The sequence below is a fragment of the Alexandromys fortis genome, unplaced genomic scaffold (assembly GCF_014885135.2).
Source record: "Alexandromys fortis isolate MF-2015 unplaced genomic scaffold, M_Fortis_MF-2015_v1.1 scaffold_137, whole genome shotgun sequence".
NCBI lineage: Eukaryota > Metazoa > Chordata > Mammalia > Rodentia > Cricetidae > Alexandromys > Alexandromys fortis.
Window position 1 is genome coordinate 176211 of NW_026068009.1, and position 23455 is coordinate 199665.

At 47.6% G+C, this 23455-nt stretch overlaps 1 long non-coding RNA gene across 1 annotated transcript; it reads left to right on the top strand.

The window, feature by feature from the left end:
• Positions 1 to 2916: 2916 nt before the first annotated feature.
• Positions 2917 to 19917, top strand: LOC126513454 (uncharacterized). Its single transcript, XR_007595350.1, has 6 exons — positions 2917 to 3077; positions 3205 to 3402; positions 5015 to 5171; positions 7411 to 7492; positions 16299 to 17774; positions 17889 to 19917. It is a non-coding gene; the product is annotated as an uncharacterized lncRNA (long non-coding RNA).
• The last annotated feature ends 3538 nt before the right edge of the window (positions 19918 to 23455 follow it).

The window sequence follows — 23455 nt, forward strand, 5'->3', positions numbered from 1 at the left end:
GATTACAGAGCATGACCTTTCTTGAAGCTGCCACCTCTGCACCTGCTGTTACAAGTCAAACGAGGGATCTAGTGAGCTGCCCAGTTAGCTCTTAAGCAGGCCACGCGACTAGCGTGGCAGCTTTATCCTGTGTTGTGTTGCAATGTCCAGGGCAGAGGAGTGAGGTCTGTGTGTGAATCCTAGACGCTCAAGACCTCTGAGGAGCTGCTACCTGACAGACAGGTGCGGTGCGGTGATGAACCCAGTATCCGAAACTCTTCAAGATGGAGCTTCTCATTCCCCAGAGAACTGACAAAATTACAAACCCACCCCTATTTTATCCAAACTTCCAAAACTTCTGATTGGGCAGGCCGTGGGCTTCATTTTAGAGCCTTGCAATTCTTAGAACACCCGCAGAGAATTCTAGAAACATGGCCTGGGGCCACACCAACCACCATAATCAGTCCAGGGTCTTAGAAATGTCTTCCTTGACCCTCCAGAAACACTTCCTGGTATGGGTAAGGGTGACATCATCACGCCTGAGAAAAGAGGATGGCGGGGCCTCCATTATGGAAGTCTACACCCTGCAAGAGAGAATTCACCAAAACCTGTATCTTCCTGCATCTCAATTGAACTTCATCAGTAATCAATGACTTTCATAGAGTGGGGTTCACTTCCTCATACACTAAACAGAGCAAGCTGCATGTCCAGTCAGAGGCTTACAGTTCGGAGGGGACAGAAGACCGCCTTGGTTTGAGTAAAGCGATAAAATGACAAAATCCACTAAGGGAACAAAAAAATATAAAAACAATTGGGGAATCCAGAACCCCCAAAAGTTCTTCACAATCAGCTGAAGCTACTCTATAGAGCAGACTCAACGTCTTCACGTAATCTAGGGTGGAAATGGGGAATTACTTGCCATTCTAATTCTTGGCGGGGGGGGGGGGGACCTCTGAGGTGTGAGGTTTGAAGAATCAACCCTTATGGACTCTGGCCTGGCTGAGAAAAAAAGGCCATGACTACAAAGCACCGGTTTTTACACTGTGGGTTCTTCACAGTTTGCCTTTATGTTGAAATTTGATTGGTGCAGTCAGACAAATTTCTGAGTTTTGATTTGGTTTGGTTTGGAGGAATTTGCTTGTATTGTTAATTGGTTAGTTGGTTAGTTTGGTTTTTTTTTTTTTTTCCAAGACAGGGTTTCTGTGTGTGTAGCCCTGGCTGACCTGGAATTCACTCTATAGACCAGGCTAGCCTCAAACTCACAGATCCGCCTGCCTCTGCCTCCTAAGGGCTGGGACCAAAGATATGCCCACTACTACCTGGCCAGATTTCTGAATCAGGTCACTCAAAACCACAAAGATCCACACTATTCTGACCTACAGTGTTTTCTTGCTCCGGGTACAAGGCTCCAGGTGAGGCTGGGGTAAAACTAGGCGAGTCACTGGTCAGAGATTCTCAGTTTATGACCCCAAGCAGAGAATCTAGATTCATAGGAAGCTGAGCCTTTCACATAATAATCAGGGGGTACTTGACAATTCTGGCCTCCAACCAGTACCTCAGCTGCTGCTTTCTCAAGTAATTTTTGCTCTTCAAAGTATGTTTGTGGCTGACAAGATCTTGCTAAAATAGGTCAAACTAACCCAGAACTCTATGTGGATTATGCTAGTGTCAAATCATGGTAATCCTCCTGCCTCTGCCTTCCAAGCACTGGGATTACAGGTGTGTGCCTTTATGATCAAGGTCAAATAGTATTGTTAATACACAAACCATCAGAAGTGACCAGACCCAATAATCTAGTGTTTCCCTATGACCAAATGGTGTGTTCCAAAATATTCCATGTTGTCACACCAAGGCATCTTCCAGCCACTGGTGACCAAGAAGTAAAGAGTCTGGCAGACCTGCAGAAACATATGACTTGTTCCCCTGATGCTTGCTGCTCAGCAAGCTAAAAATCACTTAGAACAAACAAGTACATTTAATCAAGGGCAGAGAATTCTCAATCTTCATTAAGCATATTGCCTGGAGGAGGCCAAAAAAGATAGTATTCTAAAGCAAGATGGCAGCAAATCCCCTCCTCTGTGAAAAGATGGTCGCCAATGACCACTGATGTCTGGACCTTCTTTATAAGGTGGGTTGCTACTGTTGCTTGGAACGCTCTCTCTCTCTCTCTCTCTCTCTCTCTCTCTCTCTCTCTCTCTCTCTCTCTCTGTGTGTGTGTGTGTGTGTGTGTGTGTGCCTCGCTTGTGGCTTTTGTTTTAAAGAAAACAAAAACAAAATCTAAGTTTGTAGCTAGTGGGGGCAGAAGAAAACTGATGCGGTTTTAATGGGGGAAGGTAGCGGTCAGACCGCCTGACCATCGCCTTCCTTGCAAATCTGGTTTTCATATTCTCGCTCAGTAATCACCTCAAACCATAACTGTCTCTGAAATTATTCATTAAAGTCATTTTTAGGGATTCTCACAGGATGACTCTTACGTTTATGATCTGAGAGCAATGACATCAGTCTCTGTCTTTTTTCCGCTTTTAATTAATGCTCTGGAAGACGGGATTGGGGGAGGCTGAGAGCATAGGGAGGGGGGCGGGCGGGGTGGAACCCGCAGGCCTCTCTGCTCCAGCGGTCAGCTGAGCGTCGGCGCGCAGACATCCTTTGATTAAGGAGGGTATTTCGGGGAGTGCAGGCTGTGCAGAAGATCACGGCTGTGCCCTGTGGTGCTGTCAGCAGTGACAGATCCCAGATGGAGCCGCTACTGTGTGGCAGATTGAGTTTCTCAACAGAAAACTCACCCTTCCTCCTATACGTCTTCAAAAACCTTCCCCGGATACTCCATCCATCCAGGTCGCGACGTTTGAAATAGAAACAGTCCAACCCCAAAGTTGGTTTTGAGTGCGTGCTTGTAGACTAGGTTTATTCCCCCCCCTTCCTCTTTGCTCTGTATTTCCCCTCCTTTGTGTATCTTCAACTCATAGCGTAGATGCGGTGGGTCTGGGGGTTCCTGTTCACCCGGCTCACGGCACCGAGTGGTCGAACCAGCACTGAGGAGGGGTCCCCGAAGGCAAGGCAATCCAGTGGGTAGAAGCTGTCGTCGTCAGCGATGCGGAGTGAGTCTGTGGCACACGAGGGGAAGTCAGGGTGGACCCCGTGAGTCACACTCTGGAATAGAGAAACTGGGGGCGGGGAGGGTGGGAGATAAAGAAGGAAACTGAAGGTCCGCTGTCCTTGCTCTAGCCTGCCTGACTCCTCAGGGAGGCAGTGCGGAGTGCGTGATGAGGGAGGCTGGGTGTTAACGTGGTGGTTGGAGTCGGTCGGTCGAGGATGGATGAGATCTGTGGGAGCCAAGAACCCTTAGGAAGAGGGAAAGAGTACTCTGCGTGGATCCGAGCTGCGGTCTGAGCGTTGAGACTGGTAAACTCCGGCCTTCTCAAGGTGAGAGGGGACGCGTGAAAGCCCAAGTCTCTACCCAATACTCCCCCAACCCCGCATTTCTGCACGTTTTGGGGGTTGGAAATTGGGTTGCAAAAATATGAACGTATTATAAACTGTTCTTTAAAAGTGACTTTAAATGTCTTGAACCTTTGCTCACCGGAAGCAACAGAGATTCCTCTCTTATCCCCACCCCCAGCCCCTGTCCTTCTCAGGAAGAGTTGCTCTGCCCAGCTCTGGGCTAGAGGCAGTGGCTGAAAAGAGAGGGAAGAAAGGTTGAGAGCTCCCGGATACCGAGTCCAGCGGGAAGAGCGGTTTCTAGGCCCCACCCATCTCCCCCACACACTCCAAGGTTTTCTTATTAGTGAATCTTGGCGCGGTCCCCCCCCCCCCAGGAAACATTTGAAATCAATAGGTGAGGCGAGAGAGCATGTTTTGTTCTATTTTGCTTTAATAATAAGCAGTGTGTCCTTTTAAACACCCTGGCAGTCCCCACCGTCCTTCTCCCACAACCTCTCGGATAAGACACAGTTGGAGCATCCAGGAAACTAAAAATACCGGAGATGCCACGCTCAACGTCTGTGAATCCACCCGCCGCTTCTGCAGGGCGGGGACCCTGCAGGTGAGGAATCCTTCCTCACCCAGAAAACCTGACAGCAAGGCCGGTAGCTGGCTCTTTCCTCCTTTTGAGTCAAGGACCCGAGTCTGAGTTAGGTGGGGAGGCCCCACCCTGCAGCCGCGGAGAGAAAGCGGCTCCTCATGACCAGTGGAGCCCAACCAGGGTATCTACACTTTTCAAGTAGACCCTTTGGTGAAATCTAGATGACACTTTTAATGCCTTCCAATCTGCCCCTTCTAGAGTCTAATTTTTGGAAAGAAAAGAGAGAGGTGGGCCACTAGACCCTGTTAATGTCACTGTCATCTGGTATGCAAGCATTCTTCAGCTTGTATTGACGTGCATACTTAGGGGGAACCTATGAACCCTACTCCACCCACATCCGCCAATGTAGTTGTATGTGTCCACCCCAACACACACACACACACACACACACACACACACACACACACACACACACACACATTTCCAGCCTCAATTGTCGGGTAAAACCGAAAAACTATATGAAAACAAAACACGCTGAATTTCAAATCTCCCGCCCACCTCCTCTAGAAGGCAGCTTTTATTTTCATTGCCCATGATGGATGAAAGTAGTTTGTTTTGATTTTGTTTTCTTGTACCCACATGTCTTGTAAAAGGTTCCTGTGCACGGGCCTGGCCCCCCTCTGATGACCGCGGGGGCCTTGCTTCCAGACTGCAGTCCCCACCACTTGGTTTTAAGTCCTCGCCTGGAGCCGAGGTGTAATTGTGACCCGCCCTAACTCCGATTCTCCCGGGGGTACGGTTGGCCTGGCCAGACTGAGGCCGGGACCTCCCAAGTGGCGGCCTAGGCTCTCGAGCCTTGAGGTCCGCGCCCCCAGCCTCCTCCCCCTTTCCTTTCTCTGCGGACTTAGCTAGCCTTTTCTCTTGGTTCTGTACTTTGTCCATGCCCCAGCTCAGAAATGGTAAACCTTTTCTTCCTTTGTGTTTGCTTTATTTGTGTATCTTTTACCTGTTCAGCATCTTACAGGGACTCTTTGGGTCGCCTTCCCATTGAAATCCCAAGTCCGGACGGTCTTGATGGAAATCTGGGGCAAAGAACTGGGAGCCTCTAGCCCCCTCCGCACCGCCGCGGAGTCGGAACCCGAAGCGCTTCTGCGTAACGTCAGCGCGCCGGGTAATTTACCTTTCCTGCGCGTCTGTCAATATGACTAATTTCCACCCGGGTCAAAAAGCCTTTCTCCGGCAGTCCATCTTGGAGCGCTCTCTTAACGCGGTAGATGGGGGTTGTTTTGTTTCCACCCTAGAAATAAATACTCTTGGGGCGTCCCTGCCAGGGCAGCCCTGAGACGAACAGGGGAATATACACCGTGTCAATTAAAGGCAGTTTGCCTTGAACTACGAACTGCGATTGGGCCTCAACGACAGCGACCTGCTTGCCTTTTAATACACATTACCTAACTCGTCCTTGATTCCAATGCTTTCTTTAGAAACAGATATTTTTTTTCTTCCAAGAAGGAAGTAATTATTGCTCCAATTCTTCTCCATTGGGTGCAGTTCCCTAATGAAACAGAGCCACAATTCAGGGTGTGTTTTAAACATAGGATATGGTTGCTAATCTGGCCTAGACAATATATCATCCAGGTGATGTTTTACAATAACTTTTAAACTGCTACCGACCTCTAAGTGCGAATCGTGCTGTGGAGTCAACCGCTGTCCCAGAGGCCGCTAACGGATGCTGGTAGGAGCAATGCCCTGACTCTGAGAAAGTTAAAAAGTTAGCCTGACAGAGACTGGGAGATTCTCCGGTGGCAAAAACAAAGGATCTCTGAGGACATCCAGTTAGCTCCCTTAGGCTTTGGAGGATTTTACTTCACTGATCCATGGACCAAGGTACAGAGGACACTAAAAAAAAATCCCCAACAGCACATTTTCTTTGCACCCAAGCTCAGGGAGTGAGGACACAACTAATAAAATTAAAATTGTTACAAACTTGACAGTACATGCCTACACACACACACACACACACACACACACACACACATTGGGTGGGGGTACTAGTAGACTTAGGGAAATTTGGCACTTCTGTCAAAACCGGGGAATACCACCCAGAGAGGTGGTTGGCACACCCTGCACCATGATGCCACCTATAGCTCAACCCACACACATGCCTCAGCCGTCACACCTGTCTCTGGTGAACACACACACACACACACACACACACCCTTTCTCATCTGCTGGTGCATTTATGGCCTAATGAAAGTATATCCTTTAGGGAAAAGACTGTCTATAAAACTTGAAATATGGAGAGCCCATTCACACCGGCCTGGTCTTGAAGTTTTGTTTTGTTCTGTTGTTTCCATAATCTCCTCGTTATTTTTACTAAACTCTGGACATTTTTTTCTTCCCAACCTCTGTTCACTCCTCGTGGGAGGGAAACCGGTTTCAGCCTGAACACTTATCTTTATTTGTGGAGAAGGCATTCTTTAGGGGAAAAGGAATTCTACTGCCTATTCTCTGTCCTCTTTGAAAGTCCCTGGCACCACATGTTTCAACAGCTGGGGAAAACCAGGGGTTCTTTCAACCCCCTTTATTTCTTTCTTACCCCAACTGTCTCTCTCCATTGCTACCTTTCGGGGTCTTAGGCCCATCCTTTCTTCTGGCCACTATATGAAACCTCTCCCAGCATACTATGGGAATCACATAAACACCTGTCTAGTGAGGGAAAGATAACCTAATTTTATGTGTGGGACAGAATCTATGGATGAACACAAACGGACAGAGCAGAGATCATTCCCAGTTTACTGTCTTATATACTGTACATTTAAATAAGACAGTTTCTCTGTAAGCCCTTTCATTTAGCAACTTGACCTTTGCCATTAGAGCAGTTTAGGTTGTTTACAAGCCTGGACTGTACAACAGGAAAACCTTCTAGAGACAAAAACATCAGAGGGAGTTGCGGAGCAGTGTCCTTCAGCAGGGTGGATTTGTTTATTTGCACATTCTTGAAGACCACAGCAGTTCTAAATTAAAATATTTGGGGCATGCAAGAACTCTTTAATTACCTGGAAGTAATGAAAGTGAGTGATTATCCAGCCCCAAACATACACGCTTCCTTTGATTTCTGAGTTCACCCTCAGTTCTGATGCTTCTATTTTTTTTAAATAGGTTTGAACAAGGCATGGTTTCTACCCTAAAATCTGAACACTTGGAACTTGGGTACAGGAGATCACCAAAAGTTCCAAGTCAAGTTTGGTCTTCACAGGAAGTTCCAGACCAGCTAGGACTATATAGCAAGACTCTCTTTCACAAAACAAAACAAAATGAAAGACACACACACACACACACACACACACATATTTAAAGCATTGTGTTTTCCTTCCTGAGTCATAGTTGCCTATCTCCTACCCCTTTAGTGTCCTGGGAAAGGAGCAAAGTGTACAGCCCACTCTGAGATGTGTAATTGGGTGTAGGTGGAAGAAAGGAAGCCATTTCTAGGTAAGGATCTTCTCCCTAGGGCGGGGGGGGGGGGGGCGGGGAGAGTGGCCACTACAAAACATCTGCTAGAAACTGTCTTTCTGGTTATATTGTACCTTATTCTTACCCAATGGCACTAAAGGCTCTCACTCCTTCAAATCTACCTTCCCAGTGACTTAACTGGCTTTAAACTGGCTGGTCCCCCTTTTGGAGAAGATAAAAGGAGAGACTCACCTAAAATGCTTCTCTTCTCATAAAAATAGCATTTCCTGGTCAGATTTCCAGTTTAGGAGCCATTAAACACAACAAAAAGCAAACTATGTGTTTTTAAACCCTAGATTCTCAGCAGACAGCAACGAGTACTTCCTCTCAATATGTGGCAGATGCTAAATATGCTGTATCAGGATTTCTTCCTTGGCTCTGTTTGTAAAGATAGGTCCACCTGTAATCTAGACTAGCCTTGAACTAAGTAAGCATCCCTCCTCCTCTGTCCATCTCTCAAGTGCTGGGATTACAAATTACACCATCTCATCTCATGAGATATATTCCTAGGGGAAAGGCATGATGGTCCTGTGAGACAAAAATATAAACAAAATAGACAGGTAAAAGGGGTTTCCAGCTATTTCCTACCCACTGTTCTTCATTGCTTGCTCATCTTCTCTAAGCTTTCTAATATTTGGCAATTCCAAAAGTCGTATCATTTCCATGGTTCTAGCATTGCAAGTCACTGTCGACTGTGTCTGTTCAGCTGGTGGAAATGGGAGGGGATAAGGAAGCTCCTTGGAGGCTTTGAAGAGACTCGCACAAAACACAAAAGTTGTGGTGTAAGATACACCCTAACTGTAACTTAAATTTTACAACCAGTGGTATACCAGAACAAATTATCTCTAAGGCTCCATATTTGATTGTCTTTACTCTGTGACTGATGCCACAGAATTAAGAGAGGGAGGAAAGAAAGGGGAGGAAGAGAAAGCAACTAGAAAGATAGAAATTATTCAATTCTATCTAGAGTTGTGGAAGTGGCTTTGCGTTTTAGTGTGACCCTCCTTCCAACTCAAGATGATCTTGTTTTTGTGTTCTTTTGGGTGCTTAGGATTGAGTCTCAGGCCCTGCACAAGAAGTCCCCTTTCCACCAATCTGTCCCTTCATCCTTCCAAATTGAATACAGCTAAGTTGATATGCATCAAATAAGTCATGAATAAATTTTCTCTTACTATAAGAGAGTTTTTATAGTGTTCTCATATGCAGTTAATTTGTGAAGGTTCTAAATAAATAAGCAAAGGATTAGGTGATACATATTCACTATAAAATAAGTGAGATAAATTCTGAGATGTAATGGTCCCTGCAGACTTTGGCCTCTCGGGTATCTTGTTATTTACAATTCAACAAATGAGGAAAGGATGCTCAGTGGCAAAGAAAGGTGCTAGAGAACTTGCCCAGTGTGTCTGGGGCCCTAGGTTTGACCTTCAGCCATATGAAGTCTGTACACCCAACACACGAGATGAAGATAAGGCCAGAAGTAATTGGATTTTATATAAAAAATGCTTTTATTTCTCTTAAGATCACCCAAATCTTTCAAGTTCTGCAGAACAAATAACACCTTTATCTACATCTTTGTGGTCTTGGGAAAAGTTTAAGGGTCTTATGCCTGAGTTTAGCCTAGACAGTAGCTTATCCTTATTGTTGTTTATATGAAAGATGTAGATGAAGAAGAAGACACTTTTTTTTTTGAGAAAAAGATGTCATGTGTAGAAAAGATGAAGTAGTTCTGTTTTCTGGTTATTCTCTGGCTTCCAGGACTTGAGCAGAATTGTGGTCAAGTTGACTCTTCTTCCCCACACTATTCTTTCCTCATCCCTGTAAGTGATGTTAGAAGCAGTTTCAGTCCCTGGGAAGACTACAGTCATTTGGTGTGGGGGGAGGACTGCTAAGTATCTACACATTTATTAATAACGAAAATATGTTTGTTTTCACTTTGGACTCTCTCCCAGCCCCTGCGTTAAAATACTACTAGAATTAGAAAAAGGGGGAAAAAAAACGAAGGTTTTTGTTTCTTTCTATGAGTGGGTTTTTGTCTACTCTTAGGGACCCAGTGGCAGAGTTTGCCTTACATGCTGAGGGTAAGCTGGCCAGCAAAGTGGACTAGTTTTCAGATCATGTATTGTGGTCCAGGGACGCCTTGGTGGAACCAAAGGGCAGTTGGTGGTGAAAGGGACCCGGAAGCTTGTGCCCCTCTGCAGCCCTGACGCTGTTCATCAGACTAGAAGCTGAAGAACAATGTCACTCTAATTTAAAATGTGCATATGTTGGCCAGCATCTTGGCCAGTTTTATGAGGTTTTACTGGCAGGGTCAGCAGGTCTGATGCTAGTGTTCTCATGAGGATTAAGGATTCTAATGAATCATGTGACTGTGAGTAGACCTGGATGCTGGCAGCATTTAGGAGACCCACTTACCCACCCTCAGGCTTTCCCCCCCTGGAGGTCTCCTTCCATTCCCAGAAGGGAAGACCGATCTCTAAAGACCCACCAAAGAAGAGACCCTCAGGATTTTAAAATATTCTCCTCTTCTGCTTCTCAGCACAGACTATTATAAATGTTATATGTACACATGGGTATAAGTGTATATTTCTGAAAATGTGTACTTGCATGCACATATAATATGAATACAGAAGACGATAACTAAATTCAAGCAGCTGATGTGGACCCGCAGAGTTCATCTGGTCTGGCCACTTCCATGTATATGATATGTTGGAAGATGCTCGTGGTACTAGGAAATCAGGTCTCATTAACTAGAGAAAAAAAAATGGGAGTGATGGGTTTCTCTTCCTTCTGTGGGTGGTTATTTCCAGAGTTCTCCTGTTTATTGCAGATGGCTAAGAGGAAGTTTCGGCAGGAAATGGTTTTTAAAAGGAGGCATCATAGAGAACTAGGTGGGAAGACAGAAATTCTCATCTGGTGGTCGGATGATTAAAGAGACCTATCTCCACCATTTCCTGAATGTCTTTATTCTGTTCCAAGACTGCTGTCGGAGGCTGTTGTTTCCACACCACAGATACTTCATGCAGGTTAATATTTTCCCAAGTCAGTCAGGAGAATGGATTGGTCTCTCCTGGGGAAAGGGAATGGTATCCCTAAAAAGGCGGCAGTTCTAATTCAAAGGTAGCAAGGCTCTGGTGGCAACCCAAGTATGGGGTTCCTTTATAGCACAGGGTCGCTGAGGTGGGGTTGGGACCATAGGTTCAGGAGACTGCCAGGCTAAGCTTTCTCCTAGGCTGCAGAGACTGTAGGCCTGCTACGGGACTGCAGTGGATCAACAAGAAATCTCTAAAAGATGTAAAAGGAAGAAACGACAAAGAGAAGAGCGCTGGAGATTGCTTAGGTCTGAACCGAGGCTTGTGGGTTTCTAGGGTACTTCTGGGGAGGCCTTGACTTGCCTGGCTGTGCAGTCTATATATTAGGAGGAGCCTCCCAGGTTTCTCTGGTCTTTGCACAGATATTTTTCGCCATGTGTAGGAACAAAGAGTGTAGGTGCTGTGGCTTTGGGGGGAGGGGCTCTCACAATCAACAGGACAGGGCAAAAAGTTAAAATCAACCAAGGAAACCAAACAGCCTGCGCACGCCAGCTTTCCATTATTGGAAAGACCTGTTCTGGCCTCAGTGCTCTGTTTTGAAATACGAATAAATGGAGTCGGATCCCATATTACACTCCGGGGAAAGAGTTTTAATGTAAGGGTAAAATATGCTTGCAATAATCACTTGTGGGCCCTGAAGCGCCACTAGAATCTCTGTCTAATTATAGGACGTGAGAGGAGTATTTTAAACCCCATCCTATTTGTAATTCCCCCCGCGGCTGCTGTCGACTTTTAAACGCGAAATTGCTCTTTTTAATATGAATTTTAAAAATACGAATGAGCTAAAGTGAGACACAGGGTGAAAGGGGGCGGGGCAGAAAGGGAGAAAGCAAGAAAAGAGCCTCAGGCCCTGGCCCAGAGTCAAATGGGCATCTAGGAGAACCTAGGCCTGGCCTTCAGCGGGAGCTGGGAGAAGCCGCTTCCTCTAAGTTCCAAGGTTTCTATTTCCGCTTTCTTCCACGAGGAATTGCTCCCGGCTCCAGCGCGGGGGTCCAACAAGCACGGATAAGGAGCGAGGGGAAGGCCGGGCTGAGAGGCTGTGGCCGCCGGGCAGCCGCGGGAGGCCGGAGCGGGTCCCAGCCAGGGAGGGGGGGGGGATGGAGCGGTGCGGGAGGAAGTGAGCTCACCCGGGGAGGAAGGGGAGCGGGGAACCCGGGCCGCGCGGCTTCGAGGCCCCGCGCACAGCGGGGAGACCCGGAGGAGGCTGGGGAAGAAGCAGCGAGCTCCCCACCCTCCGCCTCGGCCCTGCCCAGGGCCGCAGAGGCAGCCGACTCCCACGGACTGCTCGAACGGTCCTCTGTGCTCCCCCGGGTGCAGGAGCGCCAGGTGTGACTTGGAAGCTTCGGGCCTGGAGGAGGATTGGAGGTCAGCACAGCGCTTGGCGTCCGAGCTTTGTTTCCCGTTCTCCACGCGCAGCCCCCCATCACGCCCTTTCTGGTTTTCTTCCCACTGCGGGTCCTGGAGCCTCGGTTTGCTGGTAGAACACAGCCGAGTTGTTTGCGAGGGAAAGCCAATGACTAGCGCGCGTTTGAATAGTGACTGAGTACTTGTAAGATAGAATATGATGCGCCATGGGGCTGTTTTCTAACTTGGGACCAGCTATAACCTGATGAAGTCCTGTGCTGCGAAAGCGCTGGACGAGCTCTTCAAACGGGTCCAGGAACGAAGAGTGCCGGGATGCTGCCTGTCTCGTAGGGAGGAATTCACTTTCTGGCTTCCTCAACTGCATGTTGGAGTGGTTGCCTTCAAGACCCCTTGAGTGCATTCGTGTCTAGAAAGAGTCACGAATATCCAGGGATGCGGGAATTGAGGTTAATTCTACTTTGCAGTAGGGAAATCCAGCCTAGAGCTTATTTCTCTGCTCTTCCATGCTGAGGTGGGGAGGAAAGTGTTGTGCCTTTACCCACCTCCCGCCACAAACTCAAAATAAGTCGCACCTCTCAAGGACTGTTGAGAAGGTGGGAGGTCTGGCTCCCTCTATTGCCTGAGACTGGGTTTGCTGAGGCCCGAGGTGGTCAGAACCCCCTCTCCGCCCCCCCCCCTGTATATTGTTGTCAGAATGTGAGCGAGCCTTTGTCTACAGGGCACAGCCTGGGTACTCTAGATCTGGGTTTGATGTGGGACATTTCCATCACTTTAGAGCCTTGGCATCCAGCTCTAACCCCCACCTCTTGAGGAAGCCCCCACATACTTTCTGGCCCTTGCTGGTTTGGCAGGATGCTTAATAAGATGGGTCAGATATTGTCTTCATCTTTTATACACATACATGCGTTGCATAAGATGGAGTTGAAGAGGAGAGGAAGCTGGGCTTTACCCCCACCTGTCAGCTGGGTCCCCATCTGCCACCAGAGTGCTATTAGTGTGTTCCTCTCCTCTCTTCTCTCCCGTTTCCCACCCCTCCTCCCCATTTGCCTTCCTGTTCACAACTCGTGGAGCTCCCTCCACAAAGGGGCTTATGGATTCTGGGTCTTCCAGGCCGGCCAGAGGGGCCTTGTTGCCTGCTTTGGAAACTCTCCACTTTCCCACAGTATTTCACGTTCATATTCCTTTCCACACCCTGTTAGGCAGTAATGGCACTGAACCTGCTAAACACTCCCGTGCTCCAAGCCAGGCCTCCCACAGCCCTTCAGATCTGAAGAGTGGTCTTCCAGCCTCGAAGAGTGCTGCCTTTCTCTCTCCTCCTTGGATTGACCACCCTGCCTCCGGCTTAGGAACATGACTTGGTGCTGGGCACATAGGTCTAGTGAGAGTTTTTCAAGGGGTTCAGGGGGTCAGACATAGGAAGAGGAGGCAAGGGGACAGGCATGGCTTCTCAGAATAGCTGACATTAGATTGGTGATTTAAAAAAAAAAAAAAAAAAGGAACAGCACTTGATCAGTATGAGCAAAATCCTGGCTTCTCTCCCCAGAGGCAACAAACAAGCAGGCCATGCTCCAGTCCTTGTTTAGGGAATGGAACCTGAGCATCTTAGTTACCAGTGGGTGGCCATCTTTTCCCTTCCTGGGCACCAGACCCAATGAGTAGCATTTGGACACGAAGGGTACAGGATGCAGTGTTCCCAACCCCTTATTCTGATCTCCATCAGCTATAGCCTAGAGGGCTAAAGGAAAAGGGGTGGGGCTGCTCTATAAACTCAGGGGGTGTGGGGTTAGGGAAGTGCTGAGGAATAGTCAGTGGAATTCTGGGAGCCCACCTGTGGTGCACTGGACCTGGAATGGAGCCCTCTGTAGCACCTCTCAGGCCTGAGTTGGCTTTCTTGCTAAGTCTGGTGGTCACTGGGCTTCAGTGCAAGAAGTTCAGGGATGTTAATGTTCCTCCCCAGCTCCTCCACAACCCCACCTCAGTTCTTCCATCTGGAGGAGCAATAAAATGTGCCCACCCCTACCTCCAGGACATAGAGGAAAGGAACTAACTTTTAATGAGTGCCTATTAAGTGCCAAACATTTTACAGGCTCACATTGTTCCATCTCTACAAGCTACAAAGAGGACATTTCTAAATCCTTTATGCCTGAAAGGACACTGCGGTCTAAAGAGGATAGCCCTAGCTAGCGTCTGTGCCTTCAAATAAACTCCCAGCCTCCTAGGTCAGAATGGCCCTGAGAGTCCTGTAGGCTGGATCTCCTGATGGCAGACATGCAGAGGAACTTGAAATGCCTGCCATGAGCATCTTCTGCACACTCTTGAAGGGTGGTGGCTTATGTGGTGGGAAATACTCTCCTAAGCGCTTGAAAATTTGTTCAGCATCTTAAGCTGTAGTCCCCAGATACTCTCTGAAACCCTGGTGGCAGAGTCATCTGCTCATATATCTCATCAACCAAAGGAACCCAGAGTACAATGACTCCCTAAAAGTTACTTAAGTTACTTCCCCCCCCCCTCTCTCCATGTCATTAGGATTTGAGAAGATATAAACTCAAATTCCTGGACTTGAGTTTTTATTCCTGGCGGTTAAGCTGAACCCAAAGCTCCCTCTTCAGCCTGGGGTAGGAACAACTCAAAACTAGGGAGGCCTATAAGGCAATTAACTTGATTCTAATGCACAAATACTGTCTCAACATTGCTTCACTTCTCAGGGCCCGGAGTTTGCTTGGTGAGCAGAAGGGATTGCCTCCCTCCATGCTGAAAGAGAGCAGAGTGCTGAGTGTGGGCTTCTGGGAGCAAAGCTGGAGGATCAATTCCCATAGGTAGTGATCTGCAGTTTTATCTGCCAGCCTTCAGCTAGCAGTGGTCTCAGGGTGCTGCAGACATTGCTCTTCTCTAAAAAGGCTATCTCTGAAGATAATGCCTTAGGTTCTGGGTTTGAGGACTCTGCTGTGAAAAGTAGGAGGGCATGTAAAGCTAGGAAGCAAAGCAAATCTATAGCCCTTCAGAGGAATGCAGTGTAACGTGGGAATTTTTCTTTTCTTTTCTCTTTTCTTTTCTTTTCTTCCTTCTTTCATATGATACATCCCAAGTAGAGTTTCCCTCCTTCCACTCCTCCAAGCCCCTTCCACCTTCCCTCTCCCCCAGATCCACTCCCCCTCCCTTTCCCTTTAGAAAAGAGCAGGCCTCCCAGGGATATTGACTGAAGACAAACACGGAACAGCAAAACAAGATACAATAAGACTAGACACAAACCCTCATATCAAGGCTAGGCAAGGCAACCCAGTAGGAGGAAAAGGGTCCCAAGAGCAGGCACAAGAGTCAGAGACACCCCTATTCCCACTGTTAGGAGTCCCACAAAAAAAAATCAAGCCAACAACCATACCATATTTGCAGAGGACCTAGTACAGATTCCTGCAGACTCTGTGATTGCTGCTTCCATCTCTTGAGCCCCTATGAGCCCTACTTAGTTGATCCTGTGGACCTTGATCCTCTAGTGGGTGACATGGAAATTCTTGAAGGAAATTATTCCCTCTTATTTTCATTCCTATAAAGATGCAATCCCTGCACAGATCTTCTCCGTTCTCTAGTCATCAACAGCCGCTTTTGGGGTCTTTGAGACCAGACAATGTAGCCCAATGTGTGGCAGAGGATGACTAACGAACCATCAGGAAGGCCAGTCCCATTCCTCTTCTTCCCTTTCCTGATGCTAACGTTGAGGATGAGTCCCAGAGAAAAGGGGACAGCAAAGGAGAAAATAGAACAGCTGGGGAACGGGAGAGAGGAACCTTACTCCCACAGTCTTCTTTTTAGTCTGGAAATGAACAGTCTGGGGAGCTATACTCATCCAGGTTGAACCACTACTTTCTCTTTGTATAAAGAAGTGTGTGTGTGTGTGTGTGTGTGTGTGTGTGTAGGGTGTGCATTTCTTACATTTGTGACTAATTTAAACACTCTGTTCCCTAATTATTCCTGTAGCATTAAGCCAAACCTAGAGGAGGTTAGATGCGTGGTTATTTAATGGGACTTTTCAATCACACAAGGCTATATTAATTCATTTTATAGTTGCCATGGTGAGAAGAGAGAATATTGTGATTTATTTTCCTCAGTTCACAGATAATGATACTCTATCTAACTCGGCTGTGACAGTTAAGGCTAACTGGCAGACAGGTGGGGACACAGTTCAGGAAACTCCTCTTTCTCCTCTTTTGTGGTGGGTTCTGCCGCTATCTGGTGGTGGTGACAGCAGAGGCAGAAGACCCTAGGCCTTGAGATTGGAATTAGGTTGTTAATTTAAACTAAACTCCCTCTTATTCCCTTCTCTTCCCTCCTCTCAGATAGGCTTCCCACGGAGACTCCAACTGTCTGGAAACTAAAACCCAAGACCACCAAGAGGGAGACTTAAAGGAGAGCAAGAAACCACGGAGAAAGGAACGGCCACAGGAAAGAAAAGAATTGCCCACCACTTTTGAAGGACGTGCGGATTTTTTTTTTCCCAAAGCACGTTCTGACTTTTCTCAACACACTTCCTAGAACCCATTTTCCTTGTTCTTATTCTGAAGGTTTTGTTTTGTTTTTGTTTGCATATTCCTGCAAGACCTTCGGATTGGCAGTGGAAGGGGAAATCAGCAGCCGGGCACGAGACTGGGGTGGGAAAATAAAGCCCTGGCGGCTCCCGCCCTGGGTCCAATCTAAGGCACTCCCCTCCTGGCTACCTCAGGAGCTGGCTGAGCCTCCGCCCGCCTAAGGCTGAGCCCCTGGGCTGCTGGCCACGGGGTGATCCGGGCCAGAGTGATCGTGCTGCATTTATTAACGACTAGACAGATTACTTAAGCCAAGTCCCCAAAGAAAGGGATCCAAATGAGTAAAACAGTTGCAGCTCCGGCTCTAGCCAAGGCTGCGAGTCGGGAGAATCCCGCCTGTTGACAGAGTCGCAGCTTCTTAGGCTTCTCCCGGTTTTAGGACGAGGTGATGCCCCTTGATGGGCTCAGCGCTCTGGGGCTTGCAGTTGTGCGAGGCTGAAAGGTAATTATTGGAGCTATTAGACGATGCTACACCTGGCTGTTGAAATTTGAAGTCATGTCTGGTGTACTTCAGAAAACATTGCGGGCTTTTTTTTTTTCCTCAACAAATTTAGTGTCTATCTTTTACTAATAATAACACAGTCTCGCAACGGCGAACGGATGGATGCAGTCAGGGGTTGCACACTTTGGTTTCTGGGCTGACTTGTGGCCCTCCTTATCTTCGTGTTTACAAAACCAGAATATTAAAGTGCGGCCTCTAGACTATCCTCACCACTGTGCGGTTCCTTCAAGTCTTCAAGGAAAATCTCTCTTCTCCTGTTAGGGTGTGGCCTGCCAGACCGGCAGTTCCCCCTTGCCTTCCCCGCTCCTGCCTGCGACCCCTTGACTATGAATTCCCGTCCTTTTCTGGGCTCTCACTGGCGTGTTCTTCAACATGCCTTCACAAACATTTTCTCAACCTTGTTGGGCAAGGTTTGATCTACTAAGGAGTCCACATTTTGCTCCTCCCACCCCAGGCTGGTCCCTGGAAGTCAGGAGCACAGAGTTCTCTTCCCTGCTTGTTTTCCAGGCCAGTCGCAAATGCATGACTAAGGAATCTGAGATTGAGAGAGGTCTGGAGTTGAGCTGGCCACAGGAATCAAGCGGTGAGGACAGGACACCCGTGGTGTTGGCCCCTAGGGAGCCCAGGGCTGCACCCAGAAATGCAGGCCCAGAGGCAACACCTAGATCAGAGTTCAGCCTCCCCTCCTCCAGCCCTCACAGGCTTGGGGGAAGAGTTTAAAGCCACAGGTATCACGTCCTTTTGATGCTTCATAAGGAGTCCGTCTTTGAAACCAGGCCTCCTTTTTATGTATTTATTTTCTTTTGGTAAGGAAAGTAAACATCTTGTTTATATTTCCATAGTGGTCAGGCCCCAATTATGCGTGATTCCAGCCACATGACTGCTGCAGCCGGAAGGCGCCATCCTCAGAAGAAGCCTGGAATTTCACATCGATTTTTTTTTTTTTTTAAGTTTAGACCGTTTGCGGAGGGTCAAGAACTGACAGGCTGAGGGTTGGAAAGTGGATAGCCAGGATTCCCCATTTCGGGGAGGAAAAAAAAAGGCCTTGGTGATACTTGCAGGGAGGCCCGAGAAGGCGACCCATCAGCGAGCTTGCCCCTGCCTCTGCCTGCCTCTGCCATGAAGGTGGTCTGGGCATCAAGGACGGCTCCCCTAGGTCCACATCTGCTCAGCACCGCTCTTCAGCCAGGACCCAGTAAAATCTCCTGAACATGTAAGACACGAAGAGAGGGAAGGAAGGAAGCATGCAATGAGGGAATATCAGAAACATCTTTCTGGTCATGTGAACTTTATTGCAGATCAGAAAGTTATCCGAAGGCTGCCTCAAACTTCGGACTCCATTGCTCCAAATGCTGACTGTTCCTCGCACCTCACCACCGGCTGCAGCCTGCTGACTAGGGGCTTTTTCAGATTTCCTCTTCTCTCTCCAGCTTCTACCCCCACCTGGCTGGTGGCATTTGGAGATGATTTTCCTTTTCTCAATTCACCAGACCATGTGGCTCCCGTGCTCACCTGGGCTGGTGCTTTCCCCAACCTTTCTTCCTGATGGGAATTCCAAATCTCCTCCTGCAGAAGGAAAGCCAGGTTGAGGAAAGGTCAGAGAAAGGAAGTCAAGCTGGAGGTCCAGGCATATAGTATTGTATTCTCTGGGTGCCTTTGATTCATTCCAGAGAAATAAAAAGTATCTGAGGAAAAAAAATTATTTGAATGGGTGACCATCTGCGTTCCCCTAACTCACTAATTCCCAGGCTTGAGCCCAGTTCATGCACTGGGAGCGTGACCTTGTTTCCCTAAAAGGCCCCTCAAAGATCTGAGTACACAGTAGGCTACAGCAGAAGTTCTGAGGGAGAAGGAACAGTTATTGTTATTGTTATTAAGCAAAGCCCCCCCCCAAGTGCCCATCAGTTTCTGTGCAGTTCATTTCATGGTCAGAAAGAAGACTGAGATTATCTCCGGAGGACCCGCTTCCACCTTCCACTTGATGCCTCCCCAAACATCTCAACAACCTGTTCCCCCTGAGTAACCCACATAGAGATTTGGAGGTACTCCACTCTGACGGGCTGGTTTAACTGGCAAGACATTACTGTGACCCCTGTGCGTGTTTCCTGACCCCTAGAGGTCAGAGTGAGCAGAGCCCGCGGGGGGGGGGGGCAGGAGGGGGGGCAATCTAACCGGAATCCAAATGTCTAAGAATGGGGACTTCTCCAAGATCTGTTTATAGAAAGACCATTCATCTTGGGCCCAGTGAATTTAACTCTGTATTAAGACAGTCCAAGATACGCCCCAGTGAGGAAGGAGCAGTTTCAGGAAGGCTGAGGCCCAGTCCTGGCTGTGCAGCTCCTGCAATGTATGACCTAGAGCAAGAAGTGCTTGAGCCCAGGAGTACCTTCTGGATTAAAAGGATGCTCGCTCTGGCGTTGCCCACCGGGACAGTATTGGAACACAATGGTTACCAACCCCTCTGATTGCAAAATTTTTCACTAAGTGAGATAATCCAACCACAGCTCTGTGACTAAGCAGGGTGGCGCACACAGCCCGGAAGTGCTTGCTTAGACCCGGAAGCACCTGGAGCTCGCTGCCCTCTTTTCTAGAAGACCTGGGTGGGCTGCCTTCGTGTGTAAAGCCGAGTTTGTGACCCCCATGCTGCGCCTGTCCCATCCACTTCTGGAATCTACACTGACTGATTGAGGGAAGGGAAACGGCAACCACGAATGGAGTTAGTCTTTGGTTTTAGTTAAGCTGCCGGTCTACCCTACAGTGGGCTAGAAGAATGCATGCGAATGGAAAAAATTTATAATGGGAGCCCGATGACTAAAAAGCCTCACCATACATTATAGAGTGGATGTACTAGAGATTTTCGGGAGGGATTCATAATTCCACACGTAATAAAACGTCCCGTATGCCCCCGCCCTCTGTGTCCCTCTCTGCGGGAAGCTCCCAGTGATCCGAGATGGGCGGGAGATTTGGGTGAGCAGAAGTTGGGGCGCACCCCGCTATTCGCAGAGGAGCCGGACTCGCGGGGTGGCTGGCGGGCCTTATGACCTGCCGTCGTGCGGTTGTAAGAAAAATGTTTCAGATCCAACCTGGGCTGCTTTCCGTAGCACAGGAAACATCTGGGAAGTTTTCTCCTGGCGCTTGGGAAAGTACTTACTTCCGAACTTGGCGCTAAGGTGTTGTAGGATCCAGGCAAACCTGGGTCTGAAGACGGGGCGCAGGGGTTGGCAGGCCTGCCAGCTGCCTGGGTGCATACCGGAGGGCTAGCTGGTGGCAGGCACTTGGGTGAAGGACGAATTAAACACTTAGTCCCGCGTCTGCGCCTTCTGGCCTCATTGTTTTAACGTCTGTACTACTTAGCCACAGTTTGAGAAAGAATAATGCTTTTACATTCAGAAAAACTTCAAAGACCTGGGCTTGCTCAATATGGAGCGCACATGGTAGTCTCCGAAGGCCTTGTCTGCCAAAACATGTTTCTCAGTATTTTTTTCTCTTTTCTTTCAATCTCCCACCGCCCCGGCTTTTCTTTTCCTCCCCAGATGGGAGGGAACTGCGGATTCGGGTTACGGAGGAGGGCATTATTTTGCCTTTACACGAGGCAGTTAGGGCTATGCCGAGGCATTTCAAATACAAAATCTCCACTGGGAAGGGACTTTGAGGATGGGCTGGCTCTCCAGACAAGGACAAGGTAGAGAGTTTGTAACTCGATCAAGACCCAGAAGGGACTGTGACAGAGCAGGGGCTTTATCAGGTTTACAGACGCCCTTCTCTTCCCTGTTGGCAGTCACTCTTTAAACTAAGGTGAAGATACACTGGCTGTGCCTCTCTACCACAGCGCATGGCTCTCAATGTAGGAAGTCTTTCTATTTATCGAATAAATACTGAACTAACCAAGTGAAGGCAACAATCGGTCAATCCACTTTTAAATTTTTGTTCTAAGCAACATGAGTCCAAAACCTTTTTTTACTTCTATTATCTAGACAATTATCCCCATTTTCTTCATTCCGTCCTCCTTTCCTTCCTTTCTTTTTAAATTATGTAGCAGAGAAAAGCAGATAGTTGGCTAAAAGTTCAGATAAATTGCTTCAGGGATTGGGTCAAGGAAAATCCCAGAACAGTAAGGTTCATTAAATTGGCCCACTTCAACTTCTGGCATTTCTTGCCGAAGCTGAGACCCAAGAAGGCAACTATTTGCCCAGGGTGGTAGCTAAGCTGGAGCTGGGAACTCCTCCTCCCAGGCCGACCGTGACTACACTGCACACTGCGTGTGAGGCTCCCCATCCCACAACAGCCCAGTGGGAGAAGTCAGAGCGCTTCCTCTCCTTTAGCTCCTTCCATTAAATGGGTTCCTTTCAGCACCTCTGAAAAATGATCTCAGGATATTATCCTTCGGCGAATTTACATGCAGAGTTAGTATTAAAGGCAGGGGGTGAGTTCTTAGGACTCCCATTTAAAAGAAGATTCAGGCTGTCGCCAGAACATACAGGTTTTTTTCTAACACAATATTGACGGTGGTGGGGGAAAGGAAGCACGGTACACATGGAGCTGATTAGCCATGAATCTTATCAAATCTCCCAGCTCTCTAGTGGCATGGAAGATATACACAGGGCCAGTGGGCAAATTACCCTGCCAGGGGTTAGAAAACCTCTGCGTTAGACCTGTATCTGTCATTGATCTGTTGCATGGCCAGCCGCTTTCTTTAGGTTCTTGTTTCTCTAGATATATGCATACATGTATTATATATGCATATAAAATATATACGCATATAAACATAAATATTAATTTTTAATCTCGGTGAGCTCTTTGGCCCATAAACCTGAGTACTCTTCTGATTTTCTCTAATATTCTGTTTATCAATATTTAATAAGCCATATACACATGCCTGATGGAAGCGAGAGCTTTTTCCTATGTGAAGAACCAAGAATGTGAAACCTGGGAGGGGTCTAGAGCTGCTTCAGCCCCTTCTTCCTGCAGATAAGATATGGGCCCCTAAGAGGCTTCCTCAGGTCACCCAGCTGGAAAGTCCAGGTTGGCTTCTTACCGTGTCACATTCTTTCCAGAAATTTATTACAGAAATGGGGCCTTCTGGTCTCTGCAGTAGGCTTATGTTAGCACAGATCACATCTTTGGCTACCTCTGCCTGCCACTCCAATGATCTGCAGGCCTTACATGGCTTTCTATTTCAGGTTATAAATAATGAGGACAGAATGCAATGGTTTTCGATTCAGGAGCACGAACTTAAAGCAGAGCTCAATGATAGTACCAGTACCTCCAAGTGGAATATGCTTCTTTTCTTCTCTCTCTCTCTCTCTCTCTCTCTCTCTCTCTCTCTCTCTCTCTGTGTGTGTGTGTGTGTGTGTGCTTAGTTTTGAAACAGTTAGCATCTCACTGTACAGACCAAGCTGGTCTGGAACTCACAGACACCTACCTACCTCTGCCTCCTGAGTATGGTATTTAAATGTGTATGCTACCATGCTCCACTGGAATGGTATTTCTTTAAATATACTAATCCTACTGTGTAAAACTATTCAAGACCTTAGGACACAGTTATGGGTTCTCTAGTGGCAAGTACAGCAGCAAATCTTGTTGTTAAGACCAAAGTCCAAGGTAAGAAAGATGAAAATTTCTGGTCAAACCAAATAATGGGGGGGCATTAAATAAAGCAACGTTCATGATATTATTCAATTGACCTTTCTCAACACACAACAGACACCCAAATTACAATATTGGAGGTAAACGGAGGAGCTAACCAGGGTGATCCACCATAGGATAAGGTCATAAGGATAAGGTTGCTTGCCCTGGGAGATTACATTCTCCTGTGAGAGTATGGCTCAGGGAATTGTCTTCCCACTTTCTCTTTCCCACTCATCTTGCCCTGGTTGACCTTGACTTAGCAGAACTGATGCTTAGCTACTTGACTGAAATCCAAACTGTTTCAGAGGGTCTGTTGGGATGTGTAAAGGACAGGCTAGCTTCTCTGCTCTGAAGTTGTATTTTCCTTTAGGCAGGAGACATGGATATCTTGGAGACTGAAAGAACCCCAAGCAGGACCAAGTTTTAGAGAATGTCTTCATCCAAGGCCATAAATGGAATAAGAAAGAAAGAGCTGTCCAGTCCCAACAGCCACAGCCAGATGTTGTCCTCGTACTGACAGATGTTAAAAAGTCCAGCTACCATGAGGGCAGGCTGGCTGCTTACTCTGGCCATGGAAGCAGTGCTGAAAGGGCAAAACTCGGTATCTGTCATTCAGCTTTGCTTGGGTTCTTTTGGCTCAGTGTTCCTCTTGCCTTTCCTACATCCCTGCTTGATCGGGTTGTATTCTATCTCAAGATTCAGACTGCCTTTTCTTGAAACCCTACACTAAGCCTGGGGGGGGGGGGGGGGACATTTCTCAAGCAGCTTTGCTTGAGGGTAG